This window comes from Notolabrus celidotus, chromosome 10, assembly GCF_009762535.1.
Source record: "Notolabrus celidotus isolate fNotCel1 chromosome 10, fNotCel1.pri, whole genome shotgun sequence".
Lineage (NCBI taxonomy): Eukaryota > Metazoa > Chordata > Actinopteri > Labriformes > Labridae > Notolabrus > Notolabrus celidotus.
The window spans coordinates 27,859,293-27,871,374 of NC_048281.1; the positions used below are offsets into that span (position 1 = coordinate 27,859,293).

At 39.4% G+C, this 12,082-nt stretch overlaps 1 protein-coding gene across 3 annotated transcripts in view; it reads right to left on the minus strand.

The window, feature by feature from the left end:
* nalcn (sodium leak channel, non-selective) overlaps positions 1-10,809 on the minus strand; it is a 122,737-nt gene extending 111,928 nt beyond the window's left edge. For 2 of the 3 annotated variants that reach the window (XM_034693892.1, XM_034693890.1), the window contains exons 1-3: positions 10,006-10,378; positions 9,110-9,216; positions 7,726-7,907 (exon numbers count right to left, since the gene is read on the minus strand). The gene's annotated coding sequence lies outside the window, so the exon portion shown is untranslated. Of the gene's footprint in view, positions 1-7,725; positions 7,908-9,109; positions 9,217-10,005; positions 10,379-10,770 lie in introns of those variants that run through there. The other variant, XM_034693891.1, reaches the window with a different exon arrangement.
* Between the last annotated feature and the right edge of the window lie 1,273 nt (positions 10,810-12,082).

Sequence of the window (12,082 nt, forward strand, 5' to 3'; positions counted from 1 at the left end):
TGAATGGTAGCAGCAATAAGAGCAGTAAAAAAAGAGTGACATCACATTTTCACAAACTATGTACTAGCATGTTCATTCTTTGGGAAATGTTCATTCATACTGTGTTTACACTATCTTTGACACCATACCAGTACTGTGTCCGGTGCTCCATTGAAAATATCATCTTCAGAATAGAACTCAGGGACTACACACCATATTCCAAAGAGTTGGGATGTTTGTCAAAGCTCTGAGGACCACAAACTTAATTCCATTGACCTCAGTCATACTGGAGGAGAGGCACTTAAATCAGACACAGATGCCTGAATGCACATATCAAAAACTATCTGCATGGCTAGATAAGAGCATGAGATATTGCATGTGCAGAAAATTGGATGGACTAATCCTTCAAGAACAGTATCATTGAAACTTAATTTAATGGATTAGCTCAGAAACATAAGCAACTGAAAAGAGTGAGAGAAACAAAAGATACAAATAAGTATCTTTCTTTTAGCTCAATCTTTTCAGTTGCATACACTACCAGTCAAAAGTTTGAAAACACTTTCTCATTCAAGGGTTTGTATTTATTTCAATCATTTTCAACTTTGTAGATTAACACTGAAGACATTAAAACTATGAAAGAACATATATGGAATTATTTAATTAACAAAAAAGTGTTAAACAAAGCAGAATCTGTTTTATATTTTAGATTCTGTAAAGTAGCCCCCTTTTTCCTTCATGACAGCTTTGCACACTCTTGGTATTCTCTCAGTCTGCTTCATGAAGTGGTCTCCTGGAATGGTTTTGAATGAACAGGTCAGCCTTGTCAAGAGTTCATTTGTAGAATGACTTACCATCAGTTGTGTTGTTCAGAGGTAGGGTTAGTACACAATGGATAGCCCTATTTGACTACTGTTGTAATCCAGATTATGGCAAAACCATATTATTTCATAGTTTAGGATGTCTTCAGTATTAATCTACAATGTGGAAAATAATTAAAATAAATAAAAAACATTGAATGAGAAGGTGTGTCCAAACTTCTGACTAGTAGTGTATTTCATTATCATTATTAATATAATATATTTATTTACTTTACTTTTTTTTCCTTCTCTGATTGCTTCTTTCTATGGGTTATTTCTGCTCTATTTTTTATAAACATTATAATTATTTTTTTGTTTGTTTTTGCCTTTTGTTTTCCTCTTAGTATTATTATTATTATTATGATTATCACTTTGTTGTTGTTTTTCTGTTTTTTCTGTTTATTTGTGCCTTATTTATTTGTTATTCTATCTACTTTCACTTTGTCACCCTCTTCTTGTAAAGCATGTTTCTTGCACAATAAACAATGATAATAATAATTAAAAAATAATAAAATAATAATGAGTAAGTAATAATAATAATGAGTAAGTAATAATAATAATAATAATAATAATAATAATAATAATAATAATAATAATAATAAAAGATGAGTAGATGTTGCTGCTCATTTAGGAAACAGACAAACATTAAAAATCTAAAAAGGAGTGGACACCCGTTTATATTTTTTTGTCTCATGTCAGCATGTTGTTATATGAAAGTGATATTCTATACAACAACAAATATTATACTTATTAAATGAAGCAAGGCAAAGTCTGTTTGGCTCTGCTGACAAAATAAATCAGCATGTAGGACAATGGTGAAAGTAAATTCCTTCAAGTCTCCAATGAAATATTTCACAGCAAGTGAGCTCCCCTATTTCAACCAAGCGTCACAGTGTCAGCAGCACATTAGTGTCTTGAACATGCTATATTTTGCTCCTTGCACCTCCAGAACTCAACTAAGAACGTTTTGTTCCCAGGTGACATCTCGACAAACAGTGCAAAAATGTGTACATCTTTTAAATTGTTGAAAAAAAGACACAAAATTACCCTCACATGAGAACAGAACCGCTCAGTGAGAAAGTGAACACAGATGGAACAATGTAATATCATCATCCCCTGTTTCCTTTTTATGCTCTTACCAAGAAAAGAAACTGTCCATCCTCCAAACCCCATGTAGTTAGAAGCAATTTCCCTGTGTAATTGCTACACTTAACATATGCAGATGGAGACGTGAGGAAGAGTGAAACTAAAATTGCAGGGTCTAAGTGCTATTATGTGGGAGGTATAGGTGGCAAAGACTGCAATTACTTTCCCATTTGGAGAGAGGACATGTTTCTTACAGGCGGGATGCGATCGCCGAGCAGATTAATTGTAACTGTGAGTATTTGTTGAAGTGTGCTAACTTTCTTTTCTGAAGTTTTAATCGTCAGGAGTGAACTCTCGCTGTATCGTGTTAATTACAACAAACAAAAAGTTTGTTTGATGTGGGCAACACTCAATAAACTCTCATACTGTTGCCAGAAGTGAGAAATGTAGGCATTGACTCTCAAATCAGTCCCTAAAAGATGTTTGTTCTTTTTCCTGAAAAGGATAAGGACATTGCAACCTTCCTTTTTGATGCAATCTTTCTTTTAATTTAAAGCTGAATTCATCAAAACTTAAAAAATGTGTCATATTATTAAGTTAAAGCTGCTGTTGGTAGGAATGGGGTATAATCATTACTTTTTTTCTGCTGTGTCTGGAGAAAAAGTCACAATCGTGACAGTCACCCATAGACATTCATCATTTAAGAATTTTGAGATTATAGTGAAAACTCTGTTTTCCAATGCCTATGTATCCAGCACTGTTATGATTCCCCTCGCTCCCGTTATAACAGACCTATCAAAGCTACTCTGACCCTCCTTCCTGATTGGTTGAGAGCAGCCCCTGCTACATTGTCCTGATTGGTTGTGAGTACGACACTACTATCAAACCATTCACCTTCCCCGGTGTCCCCCCTCCTATCTTACCTGCCCATCTATATACACGTCACTTGGTGCAAAACTATCAACCTACAAATGAGTAACACGATATATTAATAACACCGAAGGCATCAAAGTTAATCCTAGAATGACCTTAAATGAAATAACAATATATGAAACAATGTAAATAGCTCCAACAGTGGGTGAAGCATAGACTGTATAAAATATGGACGTAGTATCCGTGACGTCACCCATCTGTTCCTGAGAGCTGTTTTGAAGCAAATCGACGGCAGCAGCCATATTGGTAATGCGGAACTCAACTAGGCAGAGTGTGACGTAGTGTGAGTCTCTTAGCCAATGGCTGTGTGTTCCCGACCGGGAGTCACGTCAGTCATGTCCTTATTTGGGCAAAACTCATAATCTTAATATCTTCTTAACAATCACGTTAGAAAAAAATTCACCCCCCTGTACAGTGTGTGCCATTAGAGAGATTAGCGTTGTAGGGCGAAGCCGTTTTTTGAACCAGGCTGTAAACATGTTTATTAATGCTGCAAAGATCGTCTTTTTACCATTCATATCTATGTGGTTTCTGGTGTTTCTGCAGCCAGCCTCAAGCGGATTTTCGATGTATTGCAGTTTATATCACTTCCGCCTTGGCTTCATCGTTTGAGACCGGAGTTTGCCGCTTGGGGTGAAGACTAAAATGATCATGTGACTCCTGTGTTATCCCTGATTGGTGAAGTAATGGTGTCACATCTCTCCCAAAGTTACATCCATACCTGGTCTCCCCTATGTTCAAGCACTTAGCACTGACTATTCCAAAAATACACAAAAAAACATACATACACCTACTTTATAAAACACGTTAATAATTCTAATAATTATCTGATGTTTTTTTTTTTTTTTTTTAATGGGGGCCAGATTTCAGTTTTGTCAGCATGTCAGAATTATTTCTCAGTATAAGATCTCAAGCATTGTTGACATCCTACTGAATCAAAATACTAACTAATTGTGCTTATCCTGCTGACAAGATAAAACACCAGCAGCCTGTTGCACCAGCTTTGTGTAAGCTCAAACGTAGCCTAGTTTGAACGCAATTCCTCATTTAGGATGGAGTTTACACTCTACTAACATTTTGAGCGTTGCACCAGCTGAGATAATTCCAACGTCAGCCTAAGTTGCATCTTAATTCTTACACTTAGCTCCTAGTAAGTGTAAAGTCCTCCGTAGAGTACATCGGCTGCTATGGTGCGTCGTTTTGAAAGGTGGGATGATTTGGAGGATGAGGAGATACAGAGGGTTCTCCCAGCTATATTACATCGGAGAGAGATTACATCCTTTGGAAAAATATGATGACCAAGATTTGCGCTCCTGAGTATTAACATACTGTATGTTGTAGTTGATCATTTTACCACTCGATGTCACTGTTATTATACACACACCGTAGATTAAGGCTTTAGGCCGGCCAGGGCTATTCAATTAAATATTTGGTTGGGCCAGATTTTCAGACAAAGGACACGAGCTGGACCGGACATTTTTAGCAGACAGTGAGCAAAGTTAACCATTTAAAAGAAAAACAAATAGATAAGATAACAAACACACTGGATGTTTATTAACGTAGTGCCACATCCAAAAGGGCATAAACACAACAAAAGAGCAGTACTTTAACTAAACCTTTGCTGAAATCATAGACTGTATAAAATATGGACGTAGTTTCTGTTCCTGAGCGCTGTTTCGAAGCCAAAATGGCGGCGGCAGCCATATTTGAAATGCGGAACTCAACCAGGCAGAGTGTGACGTAAAGAGGCGGGCTTTGAGCCTCCTAGCCAACAGCTATGTGTACCTGACCGGGAGTCAAGTCAGTCATGTCCTTATTTGGGCAAAAACTCGTAATCTTAATAACTTCTGAACCGTCACATTAGAAAAAAATTCACCCCCGTACAGTGTGTGCCGATAGAGAAATAAGCTACATAGGGCCGAGCCGTTTTTTAAACCAGGCTGTAAACATGTTTATTAATGCTGCAAAGATCGTCTTTTTCCCATTCATGTCTATGTGGTTTCCGGTGTTTCTGCAGACAGCCTCAAGCGGATTCTCAATGAATTGCAGTTTATAACACTTCGGCATGGGCTTCATAGTTTGAGACCGCAGGTTGCCGCTTGGCTGAAATACTGCTTCTTTAAATTTTACATAACAGTTGCTTTCGGACCACTCAAGGGTTGCTTTCGGGCTGCATGTTGCCCACAGGCTGCTAATTGAATAGGGCTGATTTAGGCTATAGTTATCACCTTATTGTAGTTTGTTGCAGCTGTTGGTCAGTTCATAGACGATTAGGCACGAAAGACAATGCTTGCCTCTGATTTGCTCCTGGAAGTGTACACGTCATATCTGCAACAATGTTTTGGTTAGTTTGGACGTTACTGTCTACTAGTTAAGATGAACCTTATGTCTCCGTGTTGCAACCAAACAACGACACAACTTAAAGGGATATTTTAGTTTTTTTGAAGTGGGGTCATATGAGTTACAGTACACTATTGCTCCTGCTAGCCACAATGCGTGTCGGTGAGCTCTTCCCCTTTGATGAGAAAATTCCCAGAGGACCAGCATGCAAGCTAAGCTATTTTCTCTGTGGACGAGGCCGCCTATTTCGCGTAATTTCGCCAAAGTTAAGAAAATATGGTCAAGGCACTCATCACGGTGCAAATGCATGCACCAGTAAAAAAACAATTGAACTATTCAGTTTGCCGTCAGAAACCCCCTTTGGTTTTGGCAGTATTTTCAGACGCACCTCGCAGACCGGTGTTCTTCCGCTGCATGAGCACAGATACACGCCGATCAGCTGTTTGGATCAACAAGCACGTAGCATTTTTCGCAGACACTTTTAAGAACAAAAACTACAAACTGCAGAAATGAGTGATTCTGACAGCGACGATGACATGCCGTTTACTGTGGTACAAGAGGATACCTCTGTGAACCAGAGTTTGCAGAGGAAGAACTCCAGATGCAGACCCAACGTACCAACGAAGAAGAGAGGGGAGAAAGTTCTGTGCTAACGAGTGAGCAGGAGAGATCCAACGTTACCTGGTGGTGCCGGTGTGTAAACTGTGAGCCCATGCCAACGAACCCAGAGAGCTTCTGCTGTTGGGAGAGGGACTTAGTGACAACAATACTTCAGGACCTTTCTGAATCAGAGGATACCACGGCTCACATACGGCTCCAGTCTGCATCACTCATCATGCAGAGTTCCCTGCCTTACAGGAAGTGTGCTTGTTTGAACAGCCAGGATAAAGACAGGTACATCCCATCTTTTAAATTAGCAGAAAAGTGAGTTTAATTCACTCTAAAGACAGATACTGCTACCTGATCCTGCAACGTGCTTGTTGATCCAAACAGCTGATCGGCGTGTATCCGTGCTCATGCAGCGGAAGAACACCGGTCTGCGAGGTCCATCCGAAAATACTGCCAAAACAATACTGAATAGCTCCAATTTTTTTTACTGGTGCATGCATTTGCACCGTGATGAGTGCCTGGACCATATTTCCTTAACTTTGGCGAAATTACGTGAAACAGGAGGCCCCGTCCGCAGAGAAAATAGCCTAGCTTACCTGCCGGTCCTCTGGGAATTTTCTCATTAAAGGGGAAGAGCTGACCGGCATGCATTGTGGCTAACAGGAGCAATAGTGTAAAGTTACTAACCATAGACCTTTCTGGAGTCCCTGAGCTCCAGTGTCTCCTAGATTCCTCTAAGCTGCCGTAGGCGTCCTGCTGCGGACGTTCTGGACTCCTGCTGTGGACGTTCTGGACTCCTGCTGTGGACGTGCTGGACTCCAGCGGCAACAGCTTCTACTGCTCGTCTCAACACTATCACCGCTCCCTCTCTCTCTTACTCTCCTCTATCCCTCTTTCAAGACCCAACTTGGTCGAGGCATGATGGCTGTCTAACATGAGTCTGGTTCTGCTAGAGCTTTCTGCCTGTTAAAAGGAAGTTTTTCCTCACCACTGTAATTAGCTAAATACTGCGATGTGCAATGCTCATGATGGATTAAGGTGGGGTCAGACTGAGTCTTACCCTGTCTTGAAGTTGGGTCTCTGTTCATAATTTGACATAGAGTGGTCTAGACCTCCTATGTTTGTAAAAGCGTCTTGAGATAACGTTTGTTGTGATTTGGCGCTATACAAATAAAGATTGATTGATTGATTGATTGTGTACTGTAACTTATACGACCCCACTTAAAAAAAACAGAAATATCCCTTTAAGTTACAAACTAACTAGTTTCAACATATGGTTTAGTGTGGACTTTACACCCTGACTTAGGACACAACTTACACACAGCTGGTGCAACAGGCTGCAGGAGCATTTGAAATGTAAAGGGACCCCAGTGTCTTACCCACTGTGGCCTTCCAGGCTTCTGTGGGCTGGATGAATAAAAACAACATTAGGAACCTGCTGCTCAGCCTCCTTTACACACACTGAAATCTGCTGCAGCATATGACTGCAAATGTCTGTCACAAGAGTTGATGTCAATCAGGTGATGCATCCATATCGAGATTACAAAATCTGAATGAATGACATCGACTGAGCCAAGGTTACTATGGAAACGGTTGGGAGCTAAGCTGCTACATGGAGCAAAAACAAGCCTAACAGAGCATGTATTTAAACATGTGAGCTAACCCAGGTCCTAAATAAGGCTAATATGACATGTGACAACCTTGCTACGTGATTGATTATCAAATGCACGACAGTATTCAGTCAAGGCCTACACGGGAGGATGAGAATCAGTCCACTTCCTGGAGGAACAAGCTAGCGAGCAGCAGCAGCATTAAGCGTCAGTCTGCAGCATCCTCAGAGAAGAACAGCTGGATGTTAGAGGTTCACTCACACACTCGACGAGGGCAGCAGCAGATTTAAAACACACACTGAATCACTTACGAGAGGAGGGGTTCCCTGTATCTGCCACGTCTCGTCCTGTCCAGTACATCAGCTGTTTTTCCGGGTGTGATGGTTGGATCGTGTGGGAGAGGAGCGGGAGCGCGCAGGCTGCAATCACATCAACAGCACCAGCGGGGGCGCGCGGCCGTCTCCACGGTAACCATGGAAGGTCCTCAAAAGTGCTGCATCACATTATATTAGGCTTCCCCCTAATTTAGGAGTTTTTATTCTTTATATCTGTTGTTTAACAACGTTATGGTAATAAATGTCGCAGGTATACGAGAACTTTCTAGAAATAAAAACATTAATAAATTATAAGTTCTTCAGAGACAGGGAAAGGTTTGGTTCATTGACACCATATCAAAAAGCTCCCAATGCTAACATTAACAACATATCATAAGCCTAAGTGACATTTGCAAGATGTAAAATAATAATAATAATAATAATAATAATAATGCATTTTATTTAAAGGCACCTTTCTCAGCACTCTAGGTCACCATACAGGGCAAAATACAAAAAAATATAATTAAAAAAATTAGGCAGATAAAATCAACAAGGCATGATACAGTGTAATTCATGAATACAAATAAAATCAACAAGATCAGATAAAGTGCAGTGAAGAGGTGTAATCAGAGTGAATATGACAGTTTAAAGTGTTTTCAGATGTGGTTTGAAAATGGAAAGGGAGTCGATGTTACGGATGCATGGTGGGAGGGAGTTCCAGAGGTGGGGGGCAGACCGGCTGAAGGCTCTGGACCCCATGGGGGTTAAGCAGGCGGGTGGTGTAGTGAGGTGAATGGAAGAAGAAGACCTGAGAGTGAGGCCGGGTGTGTTGATGTGGAGAAGTTCAGAGAGGTATGGAGGAGCGAGGTTATGGAGGGCCTTAAAAGGTGAGGACCAGGATCTTGAAATTGATGCGAATTTGGACCAGTAACCAGTAACCATCAACAACAAGCTTAAAAAACAGTCATTCTGTCCAGTGCAAAGCATGGTGGGACACAAGGCATGACTGACTGTCACTGCAATAAGATGAATCCCAACAATAATAATAATAATTCTACTATTTATTTGTAGAGCACTTTTAAAAAAAAAATTAAAAAAAAAAAAAAAAAAAAAAAAAAAAAAAAAGAGTTAAAAAGTGCTTTGCATGGGCAGAAAAATAAAACAGGCAGTTAATAAAAACAAACAAGTCAAAATAAAGAAATAAAACATTTTAAAAGATAAAATTCCCCAAAAAGAACTCTAAAGGAATACAATTATTTTAAAATAAATTTCTTAAGACGGTTAAAATAAAATAAAATTCAGATCAAATCCAGGAAGGCTCTGAATAAGCCAGTCACCAAATGTTTGTATAACTGTTTTAAGTTTTATTGTTACATCTTACCTGCTAAAACAGAGCATGAACTTCTCATGCCCATCTTTAATTGAAGTTTCCATTAATTATTGAGCTGGTACCGTGCTGTCAGGTCGACTCAGAGCACCACAGAGGTCCTGTGGGATGAAAGGTACATGTTGAAATTTCCACTCCAGCCTGCTGTGTGTCCTTGACACAAGCTTTCTGCCACATTTCTGCTACATTTTGCCAAGCCTTGTATCATGCACTTTAAATGCCACCATGCAGAGTACAAAATGTGCAGACGGTGTGCACACAGGTTCTGGCTCCAAAGAGAAAGCAAGTAGTCATCTTTTTAACTTACATTTGACTTTCTAGTAATATGGAGAGCACACCTCTATCTCCAGGTTGGTACATTCTACAGCAAAGGAGATTTTTGTGTTGATTTGAAGCACACACTCGGTTATGGAAAGTTCAATGACTCTTGTGTTAGAGTCTTTATGTTTTCTCTCACCACTCCTTCTCTACTCTGCTAATTCAATAAAAAAAATCATCAGCTGTCGATCATGATGTCACATCCTGTCTTTACACATCAAATAACTGATAGAAATCAGAAAAAAAAAACTACATGGAAAAAAATTTTTTAACACCTTAATTTTCCAGCTTGATCATGTTCCATCTGTTATAATGGAGGAGGTGTGGTTTATGTATTACACTATAGCCAGTGACTGGGGCAGATCTTAATGCTTTTGCTTCAATTTTGGGGACCTGCTAAAAGACAATTTTTATTTAGCCTGTCGTCTTTACAGGTGTTCATCTCCATGTTAGTTATTATGGGGGAAATAAGATGTCACATGTGAAAACAAAAAAGGGAGGAGGACTAAAGCGCAGAGATTGAAGATGTATTAACAAAAGAACAAAAGGCAAAAGATAAAACAAAAACTTACTTAAAATGTCCACAAGCAAACCACAGTCCAAAATGTGTCCAACTGAAAATACAAGAGAACCACAGGGAGCACAAGAAGGCAAATCACAAAGTACACTGGAGCAGTACAGACACAATGATGTTACACAGGAGGGAGGAAACACAGAGACTAAATACTGTCAGGGGCAATCAGACGCAGGTGAGACAACGAGACACAGGTGGAACTAATCAACACACAATTACAAAGGAGGGAAACCAACAAAGACAGGAAGTAAGACAAGACAGGACACACTAGGAGCAAGGACTACAAAATAAAACAAGAAGCAGTAAAGACCATGAGGGAAAGTTTACACACAGAGTACAGAAACACAAGAAATGAGACTGAGAAAACTAAGATAAGAAACTTATATGAGGAAAGGGAGAAAAAAAAAAAAAAAAAAAAGACATGAAACACAGGGTAGAAAGTACAAATGAAACAGGAAATTACAAAAAGGAAACAAAACAAGGACAATTCAACACCACCAGAAAGAGAATCATGGCAGAAGGAAACTAGCTGATACAAAATATTGCTGATGAGTATTGTCAAAATATCAAACACAGACGAAAGCATAAAGTAATGGCATTGTCACACTGGGGAGAAACGGAGGCAGAGGACCCAAGATGCAGACTTAAAATAAAAAGGTTTTAATAATGAAAGAACAAAATGTTCAAACAAAACTACTGAAATGTCTACAGAACTGAAATCCAAAAAGTCCAAAATGACACGGGGAACACAAGAAAGACTTACAAACTGAACACCAGAAAGACGAACAATGATCCAACAAGGGATAGGGGAAACTGAGGAACTGACACAGACTAATTAACACAGGTGTGGAACACAGGACACAGGTGAAACTCATCAGGGTAATCAAAAAAAAGGAGGGAAACACACAAGGACAGAAAGAAACTCAACTGGAAACTTGGGCTGTTTCCGAAATCGCCTACTATACTAGCAGTACGTACTGATATGTCCAAAATTCAGTATGTAGTAAGTAGTATGTGAACAAGAGCAAAATCTGCAGTAAGCCAAAACTCCCCGGATGTCTACTGATTCGGGAAAATATCTCAGTGTGCATCGGACCAGTCTGCCTCGCGTACTGTTTCCCATAATGCATAACGCTCGTTCTGCTTTTTCTTTTTCCTCATTTTTTGACGGGAGGAAATCAGTTTTTGGGTGCTGTGAAAGTTATCAAATTACATATAAACCACTTCCTAACTTTTTAAATCATAAATGGATGCTAAATAAGCATTTTCTTTATTGGCTTCGCCGTTGTTTACTTCCGCTTTCCGAAACCGGAAATCCAGCGAAGTCTGGCTCAGCATGCTGCATGACAGATCGGACAGAACAGTCATACTACATACTAAATTCAAACGCAGTATGTAGTAGGCAATACCTACTGCCTACTACATTAGTAAGTAGCATGTAGCAGGTCGTTTCGGAAACAGCCACAGAGATCAGAACTACAAAACAGTGAGCACAAGACAAGACTAAGTAACACAAGAAAGTAGTGATGGTGAGATGAAGCCTCATGAGGCATCGAACCACTTGAGCCAATTGGTTCGAGAAAGGGTTCATTTCTCGAAGCTTCATGTGCACACGAAACCACCTACTGGCCAGGTGGATAATCACAGGCAGCTGGATCTAATCCACATAATGTGTGATGCATTGAATTTTTGTGTCTGCTATGGGAATGACTATGAATTACAAAAAATCTATGACCAAATAATTTCTGTACATAAATGATCATATATGTGTATGATAAAATAGTTTTGAATGTATTCTGTGTGTGTAAATTTTCCCAAAATGTTAGTATCATATGATATGGCAGGTTGTGTAATTATATTTTTCTGTCACTTTAGGAAAATGCCATTGGCATAAGCAGGCAGAGGACAGTAAAAGTGATTGTGGAACTATATGCTTGTGTTATCAAATCAAAATGTTACCACACAGGGGAAATCCTCCTCTTTTTTTTCTTTTTTAAGTTATATTTTTTGGGCTTTGACACCTTTTATTTATAGAGGAGAGGACAGTGTAGAAACTGGGAGAGAGTGAGGAAAAA